At 36.3% G+C, this 26,743-nt stretch overlaps 1 long non-coding RNA gene across 1 annotated transcript in view; it reads right to left on the bottom strand.

The window, feature by feature from the left end:
* Window positions 1-5,323: 5,323 nt before the first annotated feature.
* The window catches only part of LOC126927612 (uncharacterized), a 76,439-nt gene continuing 55,019 nt past the window's right edge, over window positions 5,324-26,743 (bottom strand). The window contains exons 2-3 of the long non-coding RNA XR_007715695.1: window positions 10,940-11,065; window positions 5,324-5,605 (exon numbers count right to left, since the gene is read on the bottom strand). This is a non-coding gene — a long non-coding RNA (uncharacterized LOC126927612). The remainder of the gene's footprint in view (window positions 5,606-10,939; window positions 11,066-26,743) is intronic.

Raw genomic sequence — 26,743 nt, 5'->3', positions numbered from 1 at the left:
TACCAAGGACGAGATAGTCAACTCTACCGTGCTCCTTCATATAGGTTCACAGGACCAGCGCGTCCTACGGATAGCACTCACGAACGATATCAAGACCGAGGACCAGCTCACAGGCGAAATGACAGTGCTCTCCGATTCTGTGAAGAGGCCGGCGTCTTCAGTAAGCAACTCCTCCGCGAGTCCCGAAGCTAAACGGCATAAGCCTTCTGACTCCCGACACAAGTGCTATCACTGTGGTAGACACGGACATAAAGCATCTGAGTGCCGCGAGAGGACAAGACTGGAGGCGGAGAAACGCAATCGAAAATCAGGGGAAAACCGGGCTGCCACGTCTTCGAAGGTGTCCTGCTACAGGTGTAACGACGAGGGCCACATCGCGCCCAACTGCCCGACCTGACGTAGAGGAAACCCTGCTACGAAAGAGGAGCGACAGGTTAACTTCTGTGTGGTGGAGGCCCCGACCGGTAAATTAAGTCACGAGGGTGAGTCGTTCCTGTTTTGTTTTGATTCCGGAGCTGAATGCTCATTAATCAAAGAATCGGTAGCTTCAAAATTTTCCGGCAAGAGAACGACCGAGATAGTAGTAATGCGTGGAATTGGGAACACTTGCGTTAAGAGTACGACCCAAATTCTGTCCGCCGTATGTATCAGCGGTCTTACACTGGAGGTAATTTTTCACGTCCTTGCCGACAATTACTTAAAACACGATATTATTATTGGGTGCGAAATTTTAAGCCAAGGCTTCGACGTACTCATGACGCGCAATAGCCTCGATATTTGTAAGTCGAAAACGGTTAATGTCTGTAATAATATCGCCGAACCTGCGATCGATCTCAATGATGTAGACACCGAGGTACTCGGCGACGATAAAGACCGATAGATTTCCATTCTCGGCAGATTCAAAAACTCGTTCATCACGGGTTTCCCACGTACCCGCGTAAATACGGGTCAATTAGAAATACGGTTGATCGACCCTAACATCACCGTCCAAAGAAGCCCCTATAGACTTAGCGAGGAAGAGCGGAGAATCGTACGAGCGCGAATCAGCGAACTACTCAGAGCTAACATTATAAGACCTAGCAATTCGCCGTTCGCGAGCCCCATGCTACTCGTGAAGAAAAAGGACGGTTCGGATAGATTGTGCGTAGATTTTCGAGCGTTGAATAAGAATACGGTCGCGGACCGGTACCCCCTACCCCTTATCGCGGACCAAATCGCGAGGTTACAAACGGCGAAATACTTCATTAGCCTGGACATGGCCAGCGGGTTCCACCAAATTCCTATACATCCTAATTCGGCGGAATACACGGCGTTCGTTACACCCGACGGGCAGTACGAGTACGTAACGATGCCGTTCGGATTGAAAAATGCACCGTCTGTTTTTCAGAGGGCCATTTTCAATGCCCTGGGTGACCTTGCGTATTCCTACGTCGTTGTCTATTTGGATGACGTCCTAATTATCGCCGACTCAATAGATCAAGCCTTAGAGAGGTTGGACATCGTGTTAAGTACCCTTGTAAACGCCGGGTTTTCGTTTAACTTTTCTAAGTGCTCTTTCCTGAAGACGTCGATACTTTATTTGGGATACGTAATCCAGAACGGAGAAGTCCGTCCCAACCCGGGTAAAGTATATGCCTTAAGCTCCCTACCCGCGCCGACGACCGTCACACAGCTCAGGCAGTTCATAGGGCTAGCCTCGTACTTTCGGAAGTTCATCCCTAAATTTTCACAATTGTTAAAACCCTTATACGCGCTTACGTCCGGCAGTAAAAATATAACATGGGCGGACAGGCACGAAAAAATAAGACAAGAGGTAATCTCCGTTCTGACCGACACACCGGTGTTAATGCTATTTGACCCCAATTACCCAATAGAATTACATACCGATGCTAGCTCCGAAGGATTTGGGGCTATTTTGATGCACAAGGTGGAAGGTAAAAATCGAGTAGTAGAATACTATAGTAAAAGAACCAGCCTCACGGAATCCAGATATCACTCTTATGAACTCGAAACATTAGCTGTTGTAAACGCCATAAAACATTTCCGCCACTACCTGCACGGACGGGAATTTCTTGTCGTCACGGACTGCAATTCACTAAAGGCGTCTAAGAGCAAAGTACATTTGAATGACAGGGTACACAGGTGGTGGGCTTACTTGCAAACGTTTACCTTCGACATTGTGTATCGGGAGGGCAAGCGAATGGCCCACGTAGATTTCTTTTCGCGTAATCCCACAGGCGTTGACCCTATTAGATTCGACAAAATCAAAGAGAAAATGGTTAATCTGGCCGAAATTTCGGAAGACTGGCTACTAGCCGAACAACGTCGTGACCCCCAAATTTCGGGAATTGTCGAAAAATTGCAAAATGATGAGCTCGCGGAAGACATCGCGAATACTTACGAATTACGGTCCGGTACTCTCCGCCGGAAAATTCAAAGAAGAGGCAGGACTCTCAGTTTACCTATTGTTCCAAGAGGGTTTAGGTGGTCCGTTATTAACCATGTGCATCAGTCAATTATGCACTTGAGTTGGGATAAGACGCTCGAGAAACTGTACGAGTATTACTGGTTCGAAGGAATGGCGAAGTACGTTCGCAAGTTCGTAGAGAACTGCCATGCTTGTAGAGTTTCGAAGGCTAGTTCAGGTAAGATACAAGCCGAACTGCATCCCATACCCAAGGCTAGCATACCTTGGCACACGGTCCACATGGATATAACGGGCAAGCTGAGTGGTAAAAGCGATTCGAAGGAGTACGTCATTGTGTTGATCGACGCCTTCACTAAATTCGTATACCTGCATCATACTCGTAGGATAGATTCTTTTAACACCATTAAAGCGCTTAAACCCGCTATATTTTTATTCGGGAGTCCCTGTCGGATAATAGCGGACCAGGGAAGGTGTTTTACGGGTAAAGAATTTCGCGAGTTCTGCGAAAGCAAACGAATTAAAGTTCACTTGATAGCGACCGGTGCCAGTAGGGCTAACGGACAAGTAGAACGTGTTATGGGCACGTTGAAAAATATGTTCACGACAGTAGAGACGACCGGGCGGCCGTGGCAAGACGCGATTGGGGAAATGCAGCTAGCGTTGAACTGCACCGTCAACCGCGTGACTAATTCGAGCCCCTTACAACTACTAATCGGTAGATCGGCGAGACCGTATGACCTATTGCTACCCGACAATATTGAAGAAAAAGAAGTCGATATCTCCGATGTAAGGCAGCAGGCCGTACAGAACATAGAAAGTAACGCCCAATACGACAAAGAAAGATTTGATAGGAACAAAGCTAAAGTGGTTAGGTTTAACCTCGGCGACTTCGTACTACGTAAGAACGAGGAAAGAAACCAAACCAAGCTAGAGCCGAAATTCAAGGGTCCATTTGTAATAACCGAGATTTTGGAAGGAGATAGATATATTCTAAAAACGCTAGACGGTAAACGATCTTATAAAGACAGTCACGACAGATTAAGAAAAATGCCGGACAGTCGCGTTTCCGCTGAGTTAGACGTCGGTAGTAACGGCAATAACAGTGACCACGACGACATGAGTACCTCGATCTCGGAAGATCCTTAGCACAAAGACCGTAGCACCTTACGGAGTATGTTATGAAGCTCGGTAAAGGCGCAAGTGATGTGTTCACGCGCACCATGAGCTACAGCGTTACGAAGTTTGGTGCGGTCGTGCGATCTAGAAAAACGAGATCCATTGGGGTACGAAATCGAGACTGGTCCATTTCGCCGTTATGACCCAACTGATAACCCACAGGATGCAACTAGCACTTCCAATATTAATTACAACGTTACTAATTCATGTTCTCTTCTATTCCTTTTGTTGTCAAACCTCCGAACAAAATTTTATTGTTACACTGGACCCTCAGCTTATTTAGACATTAAGTTAAATTGTAAACAATGTTAATTGTACCGAGACTAACGTTAAGAAAACTCTCAATATTGTAGCTACACCCGAGGACGTGTGATAGTCAGAATGGCCGTGTCGGAGATGAAAGAACGCCGGAGCTCTTCCTTGGATTCGCGGGAATACCGCAACTCTGTAACTTGGATTAAACGAATGCCGCTCCGATTGTTCGAGATTTATGATCATGAGCTTGGGCTCGAGGCGACAATCAGTCGCCGAACGTAGCCGCGGTCAAAGGGATGAACGTTTTATCTAACAAAGGCACAGAGTAACTCTATACCTCTCCTTAAAAGAAATAGTCGTAGCGATACGTGGCAGTAAATACTTCAATAGTTTCTATCCCGCGGCCCGCCACACGCAGATTTTGTCCTTCGGGTAAGATGATCGCCGGGTGTCGGCATGCCTTTGTGGCGTATGTTTAGTTAACGTAAGGACCCGCTATAGATCTTAAGATTTAGTCAAGCGAAGTCCGTCAAATAGACTTTGTTGCAACTACGGGAAGATAGGAGAAACCTATCCTCCACGAGCGTTGCCCCCCGTCAACAACCTCCCCTCAAGGGCGGCCAGCATCTCTTTCAAAACGCCGATATGGAGATCGACCAATTAGCAACAGCGCTAATTTCCCTCTCCTTTGGAACGAAAGCTTTCTTTGACGAATCCGAGGATCTCATATCCTTAGACCCACCCAATATAGTTTTCCTCGACGACATCGTCGAGACGGAGATTCATTCTTTCGTACGATCTCATCGACGAATGACAGTGCCACCTTACAACCAGCGAATACATCACATCTAGTTAATAAAGAGTTAGACTTGAACTGTGCGAGAACATACGTTTACCATCCCGTGACCGCGGATTCGTTTCGAACCTAAGGTCATCATCACTAGTGCGTAATCTTGTTAATAAGCCCGTGCTAATAAACTCTCCATTGTATGACGGCAATGGCTAATTCCAATGAAAATTCATTAAACGCCCAACCCCATAATCCTGACTTTAATCCGACATATATATATATATGTATGTATACGTTATTAAACCATTAAAACGCAAAGAAATAAATATATAGAATTACATTTCTACGAACCTAGAGAATTATATACGAAATCCACATTATGGAATATTCAACCAATTAACGATCCGAGAAACAATGAGAATAACAATACGCGCACATATACATGTGCATATATATATTTTACATAATGGAAAATTACATTGTGAAATGTATATATATATACACATATTATTATATCGAACAACTACTCATCTAATATACAAAACCACCTTGTAAAAATTACATTACTGAACATTCAACTAAACCAACTGAAGATTTAGTATAATAATATATAATAATATAATAATATATATATACATAGATATGTGAAATAGCGTTGTATATAACGGGAAACAATACAAATGTCCCACGACTTCTTCAACAACTTCGACTCTTTGTTCCTGCCGACAACACCTCACACGATGACTGCGTCTTCTAGGGCCACTTACGGATTCTTTACAATTCTTCTTTTTCTTGCACTGAAATATCATATGCAGTGAATAAAACACGAAAGAAGCAGGATGAACCAAATAAAAGAAATCATAACAAGATACACACCGAGACAGTCCGCATGGGAACCTCTGACAAAGATACCTCCGTATCTATCATTAAACGCATAATAATCAAGATGCACAAACCTCATTTGGAAGTCGGCACCACTCACAGCGTGCCAATGCAAGGGAGGAAAACGAATGAAATTGTATTTCGTGAAGACGTTTCACCACTTTCCATAGATCAGAAACTGGAGTTACACAACTAATAACCTAATAACAAGAAAGTAATATAAAATATACACGATTTAATATATAGCAAATATGGACATATAAATCTACAAGGAGCAAAATATATCTCATATTGTCAAATAAAACCAAATTGTCAATAGATCATCAGGACACGACGCCAACGAAGGTGCCACTGTGCCTACTTGGGTGGAAAACCGCCCCTTCAGCATCATCCTTCGCACATATTCACACACGCACGTCGATCACGTCATCTCGTACCATTCACATATCTTCTTCCTCTTGCGCTAAAACAAATTCACAAGTTTAAGGAAACAAACAACATGCGAAACGAGACAGAATACTAAAAACACACTCACACAGTTCGCACAGGTGCGGACGCTTTTGTGTCCATGACTCAACATAACCTGTAGTCATCAAACTCCACGTTCTCTCATGGAAACTCTAAAAACCTGCAGCATTGCGATCCCCACCGGAACGAACTGTCACGTGACTGTCATCCCATTGGGGATGTCATTATAAAAAGCGTAGCGACACAATTCAAATCAGAGTAATTGTTAGCGGGTCAGTTGAATAAAGGAATAGAAGAGAGTAATTGTTAGCGTTCGGGAGAATTTAGCGAAAAATAAAGAAGAGTCAGATTAATTGTTAGCGTTAGCGTTAGCGATTAATTGTTAGTGGTTCAGTTAGAACAATCAGAGTAATTGTGAAAAGAGAGTAACTGCCATTAGTTGGTTCAGTTAGAATATAGTCAGAGAAATTGTTAGCGTTCGGGAGAATTTAACGAAATTAAAGAAGAGTAATTCAGTTAGAATAAAGAAATAGGATAGAGCAATTGTGATTAGTTGGTTCAGGAGAATTTAGCGAAAATAAGGAGAGTAATTGTTAGTCGTTCAATTGAATTTGAGTGAGTCTGATATCAGTTCGTTCAGTTGATTTAATTAGAATTTAAGTTAGGATTAGAGAATAATTGTTCGTTCCAGTTCGAGTTTAAGAATTACGAGATATAAATGTTATTAGTCAGTTCGAATTATAAAATAATTGTTATTAGTCAGTTAGAATCAAAACAATAGTTGGCTCAAGTTTTTGTGTTAGAATTTCGAATTGTTAAACACGTCCGGACACACTGTTGTTTACACTGTTCAAATTAAATAAAGATTAAAACGAAAAATTATAGAAGTGTCGATCTTTGTAAAACCGGAATCACCCCAGCGGCCTGCCCGTTCATCAGCGGAGACCAACGTCAGGTGAGTTAACTTTAATTATTATTAATAACTAATAATTAAAATAATAAATAATATCAATGATTAGTATAATTCGTCATTAATTCCGCCTGTAATAATTATTTATAATATAATTGTTTATTCCAAACAATCCTCACCCGTGCTAGTATTCCTGCGCATAGCAGGTTAGCCGAAACGTGGAGATTGTTGACCAGTGGCCTAAACTCCGATCAACGCTACATAATCTAACAAGAAATATCTAATTGAAACAGTCCTTAGACTGTTTCTGGTGGCAGCGACTACTACATTGTTTAAAATTTCAAAATTTGGATAGCGAAACGTAACACCTTATATCGTATAACGATTTAAACTATTACGTTATAACGCATAACCTTATATTGCGTCACTATATCACTTATAACGTTATATTGCATCACTATATCGCTTATAACGTTATATTGCATCACTATATCACTTATAACGTTATATTGCTTCACTATATGAAGCGTAACGTTATATACTAGTACGTTATAACGCATAACGTTATATTGCAACACTATATGACGTATAACGTTATGGAGTATTACGTTTTAACGTATAACGTTATTTACTATTACGTTATAACGGATAACGATATATTTTATCACTATGTGACGTATAACGTTATATACTATTACGTTATAAGGTATAACGTTATATTGCATCACTATATCACTTATAACGATATAATGCATCATTATATGAAGTGCAACCCTATATACTATTACGTTATAAGGTATAACAATATATTGCACCACTATATGACGTATAACGTTATGGAGTATTACGTTTTAACGTATAACGTTATACACTATTACGTTAGAACGCATAACGTTATATTGCATCACTATATCACTTATAACGTTATATTGCACCACTATATGACGTATAACATCATATACTATTACGTTAGAACCTATAACGTTATGCTACGTTACTGTATGACGTATAACGATATATACTATTACGTTATAAGGTATAACGATATAGTGCATCATTATGTGACGTATAACGTTATATACCATTACGTTATAATGCATAATGTTATATTGCATCACTATATGACGTATAACGTTATATACTATTACGTTATAACGTATAGCGATATATTTCATCACTATATCATAACTATGTGACACTATGTGACGGATAACGTTATATACTATTACGTTATTACATATAACGTTATACTGCATCACTATATGACGTATAACGTCATATACTGTTATAACGTATAACGTTATATTGCATGACTATATGACGTATAACGTTATGGAGTATTACGTTACAACGTATAACGATATATTGCATCACTACGTGACGTATAACGTTATATACTATTACGTATAGTGCATAACGTTCTAATGCATCACTATATGACGTATAACGTTATATACAATTACGTAATAACGGATAACGATATATTTCATCACTATGTGAAGCATAAAGTTATATTCTATTACGTTATTACCTATAACGTTATACTGCATCACTAGATGACGTATAACGTTATGGAGTATTACCTTACAACCTATAACGTTATACTGCGTCACTATATGACGTATAACGTTATATACTATTACGTTATAAGGTATAACGATATATTGCATCACTATATGAAGTATAACCTTATATACTATTACGTTATAAGGAATAACGATATATTGCTTCACTATATGAAGTATAACCTTATATACTATTACATTATAAGGTATAACGATATATTGCACCACTATATGCCGTATAACGTCATATAGTATTACGTTATAACCTATAACGTTGTACTGCATCACTATATGACGTATAACGTTATATACTATTACGTTATAATGTATAACGTTATATTGCATCACTATATGATGTATAACTTTTATACTATTACGTTATAACTTATAACGATATATTGCATTACTATATGACGTATAACGTTATGGAGTATTACATTTTAACGTATAACGTTATATTGCATCACTATATGACGTATAACGTTATGTACTATTACGTTATAACGGATAACGATATATTTCATCACTATGTGACGTATAACGTTATATACTATTACGTTATAATGTATAACGTTATATACTATTACGTTATAATGTATAACGTTATATTGCATCACTATATGATGTATAACTTTTATACTATTACGTTATAACTTATAACGATATATTGCATTACTATATGACGTATAACGTTATGGAGTATTACATTTTAACGTATAACGTTATATTGCATCACTATATGACGTATAACGTTATGTACTATTACGTTATAACGGATAACGATATATTTCATCACTATGTGACGTATAACGTTATATACTATTACGTTATTACCTATAACGTTATACTGCACCACTACATGACGTATAACGTCATATACTGTTATAACGTATAACCTTATATTGCATTACTATATGACGTATAACGTTATGGAGTATTACGTTACAACGTATTACGATATATTGCATCACTAAGTGACGTATAACGTTATATACTATTACTTTATAAGGTATAACGATATAATGCGTCACTATATGAAGTAGAACCTTATATACTATTACTTTATAAGGTATAACGATATATTGCATCACTATATGAAGTATAACATTATATACTATTACGTTACAAGGTATAACAATATATTGCACCACTATATGACGTATAACATCATATAATATGATATACTATTTATACGTTATAACCTATGACGTTGTACTGCATCACTATATGACGTATAACGTTACATACTATTACGTTATAAGGTATAACGTTATATTGCATCACTATGTCACGTCCCGCGTTCCGCACGTGACGCCACGAACCAATAACTTATGAATAATTAAACACGACCAATAATAATAAATTAACTAATAACTAACCAATCAAAATAAAAAGAATTATACGACAGACAATCAAAATGAAATAAATGAATCAATAAGAAGAAACACTACAACCAATCAGCAATGACGTATAAAATACAAATAAAATGAAATAATTAAATGAACCAATAAATAAAACAAGCCGCGATTCAAATGTATGAGATTTCTCTGCGAAAACACATGTATATACACACACGTGTATGCATATCTGTGTGTGTGACCTACTTCGTGAATCTGAATAATTGGTAATCTAATAAAATATAAAAGAAATAAAATATACTACACTACATCAACATTCTAATAAAAGTGAAAATTGTATACAAGATTACTCTGCGACACACACATATATAGATATACACATGCGTACGCGTATCTTTGGGAAAAATTCATAATATATATATATATATATATATATATATGTATGTATACGTTATTAAACCATTAAAACGCAAAGAAATAAATATATAGATTTACATTTCTACGAACCTAGAGAATTATATACGAAATCCACATTATGGAATATTCAACCAATTAACGATCCGAGAAACAATGAGAATAACAATACGCGCACATATACATATGCATATATATATTTTACATAATGGAAAATTACATTGTGAAATGTATATATATATATACACATATTATTATATCGAACAACTACTCATCTAATATACAAAACCACCTTGTAAAAATTACATTACTGAACATTCAACTAAACCAACTGAAGATTTAGTATAATAATATATAATAATATAATAATATATATATATACATAGATATGTGAAATAGCGTTGTATATAACCGGAAACAATACAAATGTCACACGACTTCTTCAACAACTTCGACTCTTCGTTCCTGCCGACAACACCTCACACGATGACTGCGTCTTCTAGGGCCACTTACGGATTCTTTACAATTCTTCTTCTTCTTGCACTGAAATATCATATGCAGTGAATAAAACACGAAAGAAGCAGGATGAACTAAATAAAAGAAATCATAACAAGATACACACCGAGACAATCCGCATGGGAACCTCTGACAAAGTATCTATCATTAAATGCATAATAATCAAGATGCACAAACCTCATCTGGAAGTCGACACCACTCACAGCGTGCCAATGCAAGGGAGGAAAACGAATGAAATTGTATTTCGTGAAGACGTTTCACCACTTTCCATAGATCAGAAACTGGAGTTACACAACTAATAACCTAATAACAAGAAAGAAATATAAAATATACACGATTTAATATATAGCAAATATGGACATATAAATCTACAAGGAGCAAAATATATCTCATATTGTCAAATAAAACCAAATTGTCAAAAGATAATCAGGACACGACGCCAACGAAGGTGCCATTGTGCCTATTTGGATGGAAAACCGCCATTTCAGCATCATCCCTCGCACATATTTACACACGCACGTCGATCACGTCATCTCGTACCATTCACATATCTTCTTCCTCTTGCGCTAAAACAAATTCACAAGTTTAAGGAAAGAAACAACATGCGAAACGAGATAGAATACTAAAAATACATACTCATACAGTTCGCACAGGCGCGGACGCTTTTGTGTCCATCACTCAACATAACCTGTAATCATCAAATTCACGTTCTCTCATGGAAACTCTAAAAACCTGCAGCATTGCGATTCCCACCGGAACGAACTGTCACGTGACTGTCATCCCATTGGGGATGTCATTATAAAAAGCGTAGCGACACAATTCAAATCGGAGTAATTGTTAGCGGGTCAGTTGAATAAAGGAATAGAAGAGAGTAATTGTTAGCGTTCGGGAGAATTTAGCGAAAAATAAAGAAGAGTTAGATTAATTGTTAGCGTTAGCGTTAGCGATTAATTGTTAGTGGTTCAGTTAGAACAATCAGAGTAATTGTTAGCGGGTCAGTTGAATAAAGGAATAGAAGAGAGTAATTGTTAGCGTTCGGGAGAATTTAGCGAAAAATAAAGAAGAGTCAGATTAATTGTTAGCGTTAGCGTTAGCGATTAATTGTTAGTGGTTCAGTTAGAACAATCAGAGTGATTGTGAAAAGAGAGTAACTGCCATTAGTTGGTTCAGTTAGAATATAGTCAGAGAAATTGTTAGCGTTCGGGAGAATTTAACGAAATTAAAGAAGAGTAATTCAGTTAGAATAAAGAAATAGGATAGAGCAATTGTGATTAGTTGGTTCAGGAGAATTTAGCGAAAATAAGGAGAGTAATTGTTAGTCGTTCAATTGAATTTGAGTGAGCCTGATTTAAGTTGAGTTGATTTAAGAGAATTCGTTCAGTTGATTTAATTAGAATTTAAGTTAGGATTAGAGAATAATTGTTCGTTCCAGTTTGAGTTTAAGAATTACGAGATATAAATGTTATTAGTCAGTTCGAATTATAAAATAATTGTTATTAGTCAGTTAGAATCAAAACAATAGTTGGCTCAAGTTTTTGTGTTAGAATTTCGAATTGTTAAACACGTCCGGACACACTGTTGTTTACACTGTTCAAATTAAGTAAAGATTAAAACGAAAAATTATAGAAGTGTCGATCTTTGTAAAACCGGAACCACCCCAGCGGCCTGCCCGTTCATCAGCGGAGACCAACGTCAGGTGAGTTAACTTTAATTATTATTAATAACTAATAATTAAAATAATAAATAATATCAATGATTAGTATAATTCGTCATTAATTCCGCCTGTAATAATTATTTATAATATAATTGTTTATTCCAAACAATCCTCTCCCGTGCTAGTATTCCTGCGCATAGCAGGTTAGCCGGAACGTGGAGATTGTTGACCAGTGGCCTAAACTCCGATCAACGCTACATAATCTAACAAGAAATATCTAATTGAAACAGTCCTTAGACTGTTTCTGGTGGCAGCGACTACTACATTGTTTAAAATTTCAAAATTTGGATAGCGAAACGTAACAATATATATATATATATATATAGATAAAAATTTTGGTGGCAGCGGTGGGATACGCTCCACGGAGGATTACAGTTGGTATAAACAATAATATACGCTCATAGGTTTAAAGTTTTTTCAATTTATTAACTGAAACATACACATAAACATATACAAAAAGAAAGGAAAAAAAAACATGGCGGTCGCACGAGACTCACTAAACGAGGACACGATTACGTTGTTGTCGGAAAAATTGAAAGCGTGGGACGAGAATTTTCGCGTACTAACCGACATTAATGCATGTCTAAGCAGAGTGGAAGAAGACCTGCGTGCAAGTAGGGAATCGAGAGATACCGAAATTCCCACATCGACGCCGTTAATTCCGCGAGGAATAAGACCCATTAATGATAATTTTCAACCAATTAAACTAAAAGACACGATCAAGTCAGTGCCAGTGTTCGACGGCCATCGACCACCGGTATTTCAATTTTTAAGGGCATGCGAACGAGCTCGAAGATTCGTGCCGCCGACGCAGAATCGTCCGACACCTCCGAATAATTATAATGGAAACAACACTCGTCCCCTATACGATAGTAACAACATCAGAAACAACCGCCAGGATCGAAGATTCGTGCCGCCGACGCAGAATCGTCCGACACCTCCGAATAATTATAATGGAAACAACACTCGTCCCCTATACGATAGTAACAACATCAGAAACCACCACCAGGATTGGAGATTTGTATCGCCGTCGTGGAATCGTCTAAGCGACCCGGGAATAGAGAAAGATATTAGGAAAAGAGCAAGAGCAATAACCTGGAAAGAAAAATGCGTAGATAAACATCTCAAAAGAGATCCAAGTCAAAGGAGGGATGCTGATTATTTGAAACAACCAACCTTCCAATACAAACACTGTTCCGTTGCTGCGATAAAAGACGATGTTACTTTAAGTAGCAAGAGGACGCACGGCACCACAGATGAAATCATGAGTGAAAAATCTCCCGAATCCCCAGCCAAAATAAACAACACTAATATCAAAGAACTTTCAGAAGAGGCAGAAACTAGGAAATTGAACGACGAAACGAAAGGCGACGTTTATCCCCTGCCTAATATCACGGTTGACACGGCAAGAATACAAAAGCAAGGTTCCACGAATTTTGTGAACGTTTCAAATATAATACGAAAAGAGATAGCGAGCGTATCACCCTCAAAAACTTCTATAAAACCATCAGAAAGTAACTTTATCGAACTCAAAGTCAAGCCATTAAATTCTAAGAAAACTCAGACTATAGAGAATAAAAGTATAGCCATCCCTAAACCCAAAACAGAATCTATAAGCAAAAAGGTTTGTAATAAAAATTCAAAGAATAATTCTAAATCTACTGAAAATATTCCTAAACGTCCCATACAAGTATCACCGGGTGTTGGACTCAGATTCGGACGTCGACCTTTCCGGATGGTTTCAATAGAAATAAAAGAAACCTCAAATACTCCTACCGCGAGAATAGTCTCCCCGGATTTGAAAACGAAGGCGAATCTACTGCTAGACTCCGGATCAGAAATTAATATTATCAAGAAACCTGCCTTACCCGAGTCAGCGATCATCAACGAGCAAGAGATAATTGAAGTTCGAGGAATTACGGCAACGAGCCTGGTCACCCTAGGGCAGACAATAATACAGGTTGCGGGCCACCCCGTTACTTTCCATGTAGTTGATGATTCCCTGCTGATCAATCAAGACGGAATCTTAGGTTCCGAATTTTTTGCAAAATACAGAGCCCGTTTGGATTACGGGCAAAAACATATCAAATGGGGGGATATCTACATCCCGTTTGATACAAAAGAAAAGATAATTGTGCCGAAACGAAGTTCGGTACCCTGTACCATAAATATCGCAAATCCGGAGGAAATTGAGGGATTCATCCCCAAAATCGAACCGATTAAGGGAGTCTATTTCGGAAATGCGGTCGTGAAAAACCATAAGGGACGTGGTTATTTAAGAATAATTAATACCACCTCGAGGGATTACGAATTTACCGTACCCACAATAGTAATAAAAAAATTTGCAACTCCTACTCCGCCCTCTCATACTACGTGCAACGCCGTTTCAGCATCTGAGGGAAATAGGTTCGACAAAATAATGGAATTATTGCGACTAGAGCATTTAAATGAAGAAGAAAAGAGGAACGTCGAAGCGCTAATACGGAAGAATCAAGATAGATTTCATCTCCCAGGGGAGACACTAGAAGGAACAGACGTTTTACAACACGAAATTGCTACCACAGATGAGATACCGATCAATGTTAAACAATACCGGTATCCTCCCGTACATCGGGAAGAAATAAACCGCCAGATTCAAGAACTACTAGAAACGGACGTTGTGGAATCATCGACATCTCCGTATAACTCCCCATTATGGATCGTGCCGAAGAAACCGGACTCTCAAGGTAATAAACGATGGAGAATGGTTATTGATTACAGGAAATTAAATGACAAAACAATAGGCGATGCCTATCCACTACCCAATATCACTGAAATATTGGACCAATTGGGAAGTGCGAAATACTTTTCCACGTTCGATCTAGCATCTGGGTTCCACCAAATCCGTATGTCATCGAAAGATGCCCACAAAACTGCATTCTCGACGCCATATGGTCATTTTCAGTTCAAACGAATGCCTTTCGGACTGAAAAATGCACCAGCAACGTTCCAGCGGTTGATGAATTCGATACTGTCAGGGTTGCAAGGAATAGAGCTGTTCGTTTATCTGGATGATATAGTAATTTATTCCACATCCATTCACGAACATGAGATTAAATTTAATCGACTTATGGACAGATTACAGAGAGCTAAATTGCAACTGCAACCGGACAAGTGCGAATTCTTACGGCACGAAGTAAAATATTTGGGACATGTAATCAGTGAGAATGGAGTTAAACCTGACCCAAAGAAAATCGAGGCAGTTTCAAACTTTCCACGGCCAAGGAAATCAAAAAATGTTAAACAATTTTTGGGATTAGCTGGATATTACCGAAGGTTCATACCCAATTTCTCCAAGGTTGCGAAACCATTGACGCAATTACTAAAAAAGGACGTTGCGTTCAAGTGGACGGAAAACCAAGAAGATGCATTCAACACCTTGAAAACAGCCCTTATAACAGAACCCATTTTGCAGTACCCGGACTTCTCTCAACCATTCAATCTCACGACAGACGCATCTGGATATGCCGTGGGCGGCGTACTAAGCCAAGGACCTATCGGAAAAGACCTACCGATCGCATACGCCTCAAGATTATTGAACCCCGCCGAACAAAATTATTCCACGATAGAAAAGGAATGCCTAGCGATCGTTTACAGCGCAATGCACTTCCGACCGTATTTGTACGGGAGAAAATTCACCATTATAACCGATCATAAACCTCTGGTGTGGATGCATTCTATCAAAGATCCTACTTCAAGAATTTGGAAGTGGAAACTAAAATTGGCGGATTTCGAATTCGACATTATACACAAAGAAGGTAAGGCAAACGCGAATGCAGACGCCTTATCTAGAAACCCCCCTGAGGTTTGTTTGCCAATCAGGAAAAGAGAGGAAGATTCACCGAGTCGATATCCCGCACCCAAGAGATTTGAACTAGACACACTAACCGAAGACTCCCCCACGTTTGAAGTTAAACCACGCGAACTATCGCAACACAATAGACCAGGAAAACAAGAAAAAATTTCCATTCGAAAACACGTCACCATAGGAGAAACACCCACAAAACATTTTGACCACGCATTAGCCGAAATCGACGTAAACACAGACGAGGAAACAATCACTCAAGAGATAACCGACATCGATAAAACGAATGAAGAAGAACCCCCTATAACAATTTCCGAACCAATTCAGCAACAAGGAAAGGACGCAATGCCTGCGGTACTTTCAGAGCTAAGAATCTTGGAAACGCGAGACTCGATTACGAGAGTAAACGACCATAGAATAATATTCGTCGATATACATGGCACTCCGATAGATAAAGGGGCCTTAGAAATAAAGGAAGCAGGAAAACTGCCGTATTATAGAGATTTAATGTTGGGAAGAGTAATGTTGAATCAAGATTCCGGAAAATACATCGTGTCCCTACCCGTAAAGGAAGAAGGAAACTCTCCAATAACGCCAGAAAATATATCGAACTCATTGAAATCTTTACTGGATGTGGTAAAAGAAAACCAATTAACGTCCTTTAGCATCAGCAAAACAAACCTGGAAGAAATACCTTGGCGATATACAATCAGGAAACTGAAAGAAGTATTCATGGGAGAAACCATAGCTATTACCATCTGTACCGGGGAAATAATTATCCCACCGGTGGAAGCGCGAAGCAACATAATACGAGAAAAGCACGAATCACCTGTAGCAGGACATAAGGGAGTAACAAAAACTTACCAAAGAGTACGACAATACTACTATTGGAAAACCATGAAGAAAGAAATCCAGGAATACGTGAGAACATGCAAAGAATGCCAATTGAAAAAGTTAACCAGAATAAAAACAAGGCAACCCATGGTGCTCACAGACACACCAGGTAAAGCGTTCGATAAAATTAGTATGGATATCGTCGGTCCATTACCACAGACACAAAAGGGAAATAAATACATATTAACTATCCAAGACTTACTGACAAAATATTCAATCGGGATCCCGATGGCAGGAATCTCTTCGGCCGAGATAGCTGACGTTTTCGTAAAACAATTCATTTGCCGATTCAGTTCACCGAGGGCTATCCTTACTGATCAGGGAGCAAATTTTACATCCTCGCTGATGAAAAAGGTAGCAAAAAGATTTCGCATAAAAAGGTATACCACGTCAGCATACCATCCACAAAGCAACGGCTCCATCGAAAGATCTCACCACGTATTAACTGAATACCTCAACCTGTACATCGAAAATTCCAGAAACTGGAACGAATGGGTGGAATTAGCCATGTTCTCCTACAATACCTCCGTACACGAAGGAACAAAATTCTCCCCACACGAACTAGTCTTTGGGCACTTAGCCAGAGAACCTACTGGCGAGATGATAACCGAGGAGAATATGGAACCAACATATGCAGAGTATCTCAGAGACCTGTTCGATAAAATCGTCACCGTTCAACAAATGGCAAGAGAAAATCTGATAAAATCCAAATTAAAGTCAAAAGAATACTATGACAGACGAATCAACCCGCAAAATTTCAAAATAGGAGATCTAGTATATCTATTAAAGGAACCCAGAAGAGGAAAATTTTCCGACCAATATTCGGGACCGCATAGAGTGTTAGAAATTTTAGAAAACCAAAACGTCATGATTGAAGTGAAAGGGATTCCGCGAACAGTGCACTTAAATAAGTTAAAATTAGCGCATAACCGAAATAAACAATAAACGAAACGTTTTCAGAAGGTAACACAGTACAGTAGTATGTAGTGTAGTGCTGCTCGTCGAATAATGCGGATAATGGAAACCTAAAAAGAAAAGGAAATTACTATGTACTTTCTAAACATTACTCAAATATAAAATGTATTAATTCAATAAAGTGATTAAAACGGCGAAAGTGAAAAGTACCTTGTGAACAATTAACTATTGTAAAAGGAAGTGTATATGCAAAGACAGGCCATAAGCCCATATTCGTAAAACATAACGTATGACAGCCATCTGAAACAAATGGAAGAATTAACCTCAATTACCTTAATACAAAATATAATAGTACTAAACGATTATAACAATATCGTGGTTAAACCAAAGTAAGTGCGACACTGCTTGTCGAATAGTGCAGATAGTGGAAACCTAAAAACAAAAGAAAGATTACTATTTGCGTTCTATAAAACTTGTTAATTCAATAACATAATTAAAGGCAGTGAAAGTAAAAAGTACCTAGTCCACAACTAATCATTGTAGAAGGAAGTGTACATGCAGGAATTCCGCAGAGATAAATTATGGATCCACTCCGTAGAACATAAAATACGACTGCCAGCTGAAACGAATGCAAGAACTGGCCTCAATTGCCTTGACATATATGAAAAGAAATAATACTATTAAAACTTACAACAAGATTGCCAATTACGTCGGGTAGGTGTCTTGCGTGAGCGACGTAGCGTGTAGACTTGGAGAATAAAGACGAAGTAACTATGAACAGTAATAATATAGTGTACAAGTTCTAATCTATAATACATGAATTAGTCTCGACTTACATTACATGATTATTATTATACCTCACATATAGAAACAGATTTGTAATGCACAATAGCGGTCGCTCACACAATGCACTACGTGCATATTGAATTAATTAACTAAATGATATGTTTATACTCACAAATATAGGATGAATAAAGGTATCTGTAGTAAGTATTTTGAATATAATGAAAACCGGATGATGCCTTACACACGGTAACGCAGCATCGAAGGAATAGGATTTGAGAAACTACAAACGGTAATAATTCAATAAACAAGTTTTAACCAATAATACATAGATTAGCTCAAAAAATTATACTATACAAATATGCAATAATAATAAATCACTAATAATAAATCACATAATTACTAAGTAACGACAGATTAATAGGGAAGATATAGAAATAGCTAATAAAATAGAAATAGGCTAGAAATTAATCAAGATAGATTAGCCGGGCATTAATAATCAAACATGATTAAAATTAGGAATTATCATATTGTGTTAAGCTATTACAGCATTACTATATTAAATTACGTATAAAGAAATAAGGTTATACTACACAGTGGTGACTGGTGACACTATGCACGCATTAGATTAAACCAATTAAACAAAAGCTACATAAATATAAACTACCTTATAATTAAACAGTGAAACGATTCTATTAGTAATTAATATTTTCGACAACGATATAATCCACACGCTATTACATTAAAATAACACACAGTATATATACACATATTACAACAAATACAAAACAATGTTAAATTAAACATACACATTACGACGAACACAAAACTAGACGTTGACACTTCACTAGAACGGAGTTGAAACTAAGTAACAAAACAATTATTACAATATCAAACAAATTTACAAAACACTACACTCTTATTTAAGACGTACACAAACATCCATTTTGGAAATCCGTCGCGAGCGTGAAGCAGATCTCACGCATGCGCAATGAACTACATGCAATAATTATACACACTAAAATAAATACAGAATAATATTATTCCCACTTCAATTATACGTCAACTGCTAAAATAAAGTCACAAATAATTAACAAATAAATAACAAAACCGCATGAATAAAATTCACCATATACTAGAGACATTCATGAACGGCCATCTTAGATTGTCACGAATAGGGAATAGTCCTTACGCACGCGCAATGAAACACATATACATAAATAATATTAATTTTATTTGAATTACACGTCACCTACTAAAATAAAGTTAAAAATAATTAACAGATAGATAATTAATTCGATATTGGCAAAAGTCACCACATATTAGGGACATCCACCACCAATCAACGCATGTATGTAGTAACTTTAATACCTTACAAATAAATTATATTTCTAATAAAAAAATGATAAAAAGACGGGTACGATAATCTAGACTTAGGCTATCGCGACCCATACGAAGACCCTCCAACACGTTTTTATGCACACAAATTCAAAGAGCGCGTTGTAGATTGTGTGAAATACAAATAACAAAACTCCAACCCGCGATATTTTGTCTGCAATGCATAAATGTCAATCTTAACACGACACAATAACCCCAAAGAAATCTTTTGATGTAAGGAATTGTAGTTCGCGCTGTTGCCCGTTAGGATGGACCAACAACCAATCGCAACTACATCTGCTACGATCAGTCAAATTTCCTTCGGAAATTTGAACACCAAGGACGGGGGTGTCACGTCCCGCGTTCCGCACGTGACGCCACGAACCAATAACTTATGAATAATTAAACACGACCAATAATAATAAATTAACTAATAACTAACCAATCAAAATAAAAAGAATTATACGACAGACAATCAAAATGAAATAAATGAATCAATAAGAAGAAACACTACAACCAATCAGCAATGACGTATAAAATACAAATAAAATGAAATAATTAAATGAACCAATAAATAAAACAAGCCGCGATTCAAATGTATGAGATTTCTCTGCGAAAACACATGTATATACACACACGTGTATGCATATCTGTGTGTGTGACCTACTTCGTGAATCTGAATAATTGGTAATCTAATAAAATATAAAAGAAATAAAATATACTACACTACATCAACATTCTAATAAAAGTGAAAATTGTATACAAGATTACTCTGCGACACACACATATATAGATATACACATGCGTACGCGTATCTTTGGGAAAAATTCATAATATATATATATATATATATATATATATGTATGTATACGTTATTAAACCATTAAAACGCAAAGAAATAAATATATAGATTTACATTTCTACGAACCTAGAGAATTATATACGAAATCCACATTATGGCATATTCAACCAATTAACGATCCGAGAAACAATGAGAATAACAATACGCGCACATATACATATGCATATATATATATTACATAATGGAAAATTACATTGTGAAATGTATATATATATATATACACATATTATTATATCGAACAACTACTCATCTAATATACAAAACCACCTTGTAAAAATTACATTACTGAACATTCAACTAAACCAACTGAAGATTTAGTATAATAATATATAATAATATAATAATATATATATATACATAGATATGTGAAATAGCGTTGTATATAACCGGAAACAATACAAATGTCACACGACTTCTTCAACAACTTCGACTCTTCGTTCCTGCCGACAACACCTCACACGATGACTGCGTCTTCTAGGGCCACTTACGGATTCTTTACAATTCTTCTTCTTCTTGCACTGAAATATCATATGCAGTGAATAAAACACGAAAGAAGCAGGATGAACTAAATAAAAGAAATCATAACAAGATACACACCGAGACAATCCGCATGGGAACCTCTGACAAAGTATCTATCATTAAATGCATAATAATCAAGATGCACAAACCTCATCTGGAAGTCGACACCACTCACAGCGTGCCAATGCAAGGGAGGAAAACGAATGAAATTGTATTTCGTGAAGACGTTTCACCACTTTCCATAGATCAGAAACTGGAGTTACACAACTAATAACCTAATAACAAGAAGGTAATATAAAATATACACGATTTAATATATAGCAAATATGGACATATAAATCTACAAGGAGCAAAATATATCTCATATTGTCAAATAAAACCAAATTGTCAAAAGATAATCAGGACACGACGCCAACGAAGGTGCCACTGTGCCTATTTGGATGGAAAACCGCCATTTCAGCATCATCCCTCGCACATATTCACACACGCACGTCGATCACGTCATCTCGTACCATTCACATATCTTCTTCCTCTTGCGCTAAAACAAATTCACAAGTTTAAGGAAACAAACAACATGCGAAACGAGATAGAATACTAAAAACACATACTCATACAGTTCGCACAGGCGCGGACGCTTTTGTGTCCATTACTCAACATAACCTGTAATCATCAAATTCACGTTCTCTCATGGAAACTCTAAAAACCTGCAGCATTGCGATTCCCACCGGAACGAACTGTCACGTGACTGTCATCCCATTGGGGATGTCATTATAAAAAGCGTAGCGACACAATTCAAATCGGAGTAATTGTTAGCGGGTCAGTTGAATAAAGGAATAGAAGAGAGTAATTGTTAGCGTTCGGGAGAATTTAGCGAAAAATAAAGAAGAGTCAGATTAATTGTTAGCGTTAGCGTTAGCGATTAATTGTTAGTGGTTCAGTTAGAACAATCAGAGTAATTGTTAGCGGGTCAGTTGAATAAAGGAATAGAAGAGAGTAATTGTTAGCGTTCGGGAGAATTTAGCGAAAAATAAAGAAGAGTCAGATTAATTGTTAGCGTTAGCGTTAGCGATTAATTGTTAGTGGTTCAGTTAGAACAATCAGAGTAATTGTGAAAAGAGAGTAACTGCCATTAGTTGGTTCAGTTAGAATATAGTCAGAGAAATTGTTAGCGTTCGGGAGAATTTAGCGAAAAATAAAGAAGAGTCAGATTAATTGTCAGCGTTAGCGTTAGCGATTAATTGTTAGTGGTTCAGTTAGAACAATCAGAGTGATTGTGAAAAGAGAGTAACTGCCATTAGTTGGTTCAGTTAGAATATAGTCAGAGAAATTGTTAGCGTTCGGGAGAATTTAACGAAATTAAAGAAGAGTAATTCAGTTAGAATAAAGAAATAGGATAGAGCAATTGTGATTAGTTGGTTCAGGAGAATTTAGCGAAAATAAGGAGAGTAATTGTTAGTCGTTCAATTGAATTTGAGTGAGTCTGATTTAAGTTGAGTTGATTTAAGAGAATTCGTTCAGTTGATTTAATTAGAATTTAAGTTAGGATTAGAGAATAATTGTTCGTTCCAGTTTGAGTTTAAGAATTACGAGATATAAATGTTATTAGTCAGTTCGAATTATAAAATAATTGTTATTAGTCAGTTAGAATTAAAACAATAGTTGGCTCAAGTTATTGTGTTACAATTTGGAATTGTTAAACACGTCCGGACACACTGTTGTTTACACTGTTCAAATTAAATAAAGATTAAAACGAAAAATTATAGAAGTGTCGATCTTTGTAAAACCGGAACCACCCCAGCGGCCTGCCCGTTCATCAGCGGAGACCAACGTCAGGTGAGTTAACTTTAATTATTATTGATAACTAATAATTAAAATAATAAATAATATCAATGATTAGTATAATTCGTCATTAATTCCGCCTGTAATAATTATTTATAATATAATTGTTTATTCCAAACAATCCTCTCCCGTGCTAGTATTCCTGCGCATAGCAGGTTAGCCGAAACGTGGAGATTGTTGACCAGTGGCCTAAACTCCGATCAACGCTACATAATCTAACAAGAAATATCTAATTGAAACAGTCCTTAGACTGTTTCTGGTGGCAGCGACTACTACATTGTTTAAAATTTCAAAATTTGGATAGCGAAACGTAACAGCATCACTATATCACTTATAACGTTATATTGCATCACTATATCGCTTATAACGTTATATTGTTCCACTATATCACTTATAACGTTATATTGCATCACTATGTCACTTATAACGTTTTATTGCACCGCTATATGACGTATAACGTCATATACTATTACGCTATAACCTATAACGTTGTACTGCATCACTATATGACGTATAACGTTATATACTATTACGTTATAAGATATAACGTTATATTGCATCACTATTTGACGTATAACGTTATATACTATTACGTTATAATGCATAACGTTATATTGCATCACTATATGAAGTATAACCTTATATACTATTACATTATATGGTATAACGATATATTGCACCACTATATGACGTATAACGTCATATACTATTACATTATAACTTATAACGTTATAGAGTATTACGCTATAACGTATGACTACATATTGCATCACTATATGACGAATAACGTCATACACTTTTACGTTATAACGTATAACGGTATATTGCATTACTATATGACGCATAACGTTATGGAGCATTACGTTACAACGTATAACGACATATTGCATGACTATGTGACGTATAACGTTATATACTATTGCGTTATAACCTATAACGCTATACTGCATCACTATATGACGTAGAACGTTATATACTATTACGTTATAACGTATAACGATATATTTCATCACTATGTGACGTATAACGTTATATACTATTACGTTATTACCTATAACGTTATACTGCATCACTATATGACGAATAACGTCATATACTGTTACGTTATAACGTATATCGTTATGTTGCATTACTATATGACGCATAACGTTATGGAGCATTACGTTACAACGTATAACGACATATTGCATGACTATGTGACATATAACGTTATATACTATTGCCCTATAACCTATAACGTTATACTTCATCACTATATGACGTATAACGTTACATACTATAACGTTATAAGGTATAACGATATATTGCATCACTATAAGAAGTATAACCTTATATACTATTACATCATAAGGTATAACGTTATATTGCATCACTATATCACTCATAACGATATATAGCATTCCTATATGACGTATAACGTTATGAACTATTACGTTATAACCTATAGTGTTATAGAGTACTACCTTATATCGTATACCGATTTATACTATTACTTATAACGCATAACGCTATATTGCATCACTATATCACTTCTAACGTTATATTGCATCACTATATCATTTATAACGTTATATTGCATCACTATATCACTTATAACGTTATATTGCATCACTATATGATGTATAACATTTATACTATTACGTTATAACTTATAACGTTACATTGCATTATTATATGACGTATAACGTTATGGAGTATTACGTTACAACCTATAACGTTATACTGCGTCACTATATGACGTATAACGTTATATACTATTACGTTATAAGGTATAACAATATATTGCATCACTATATGAAGTTTAACCTTATATACTATTACATTATAAGGTATAACGATATATTGCACCACTATATGACGTATAACGTCATAACGTTATAACCCATAACGTTGTACTCCATCACTATATGACGTATAACGTCATATACTATTACATTATAGCGTATAACGTTATAGAGTATTACCTTATATCTTATAACGATTTATACTATTACGTTATAACGCATGACGCTATATTGCATCACTATATCACTTATAACGTTATATTGCATCACTATTTCACTTATAACGTTATATTGTACCACTATATGACGTATAACGTCATATACTATTACGTTATAACCTATAACGTTGTACTGCATCACTATATGACGTATAACGTTATATACTATTACGTTATAACGTATAACGATATGTTGCATCACTATTTGACGTATAACGTTATGAAGTATTACGTTGTAACGTATAACGACATATTGCATCACTATTTGACGTATAACGTTATATACTATTACGCTATAATGCATAACGTTGATTAACTATATGATGTATAACGTTATATACTATTACGTTATAAGATATGACGATATATTGCATCACTATATGAAGTATAACCTTATATACTATTACATTATAAGGTATAACGATATATTGCACCACTATATGTCGTATAACGTCATATACTATCACGTTATAACCTATAACGTTATACTGCATCACTATATGACGTATAACGTTATATACTATTACGTTATATGGTATAACGGTATATTGCATCACTATATGAAGTACATCCTTATATACTATTACGTTATAACGCATAACGTTATATTGCATTACTATATCACTTATAACGTTATATTGTGCACTATATGACGTATAACGTCATATACTATTATGTTATAACCTATAACGTTGTACTGCATCACTATATGACGTATAACGTCATATACTGTTATAACTTATAACGTTATATTGCATGACTATATGACGTATAACGTTATGTAGTATTACGTTACAACGTATAACGATATATTGCATCACTATGTGACATATATCGTTATATGCTATTACGTTATAAGGTGTAACGATATATTGCATCACTATATCACTTGTAACGTTATATTGCACCACTATATGACGTATAACGTCATATACTATTACGTTATAACGTATAATGATGTACTGCATCACTATATGACGTATAACGTTTATACCATTACGTTATAACTTATAACAATATATTGCATCACTATATGAAGTATAACCTTATATATTATTACGTTATAACGCATAACGCTATTGCATCACTATATCACTAATTATGCTATATTGCATCACTATTTGACGTATAACGTCATATTCTGTTACGTTATAACGTATAACGTTATATTGCATCACTATATCACTTATAATGTTATATTGCATCACTATATGATGTATAACGTTCATACT

Source organism: Bombus affinis, unplaced genomic scaffold, assembly GCF_024516045.1.
Source record: "Bombus affinis isolate iyBomAffi1 unplaced genomic scaffold, iyBomAffi1.2 ctg00000171.1, whole genome shotgun sequence".
NCBI lineage: Eukaryota > Metazoa > Arthropoda > Insecta > Hymenoptera > Apidae > Bombus > Bombus affinis.
Note: the sequence above shows the minus strand (reverse complement) of the source record. Positions and strands in the feature narration are given on the sequence as shown.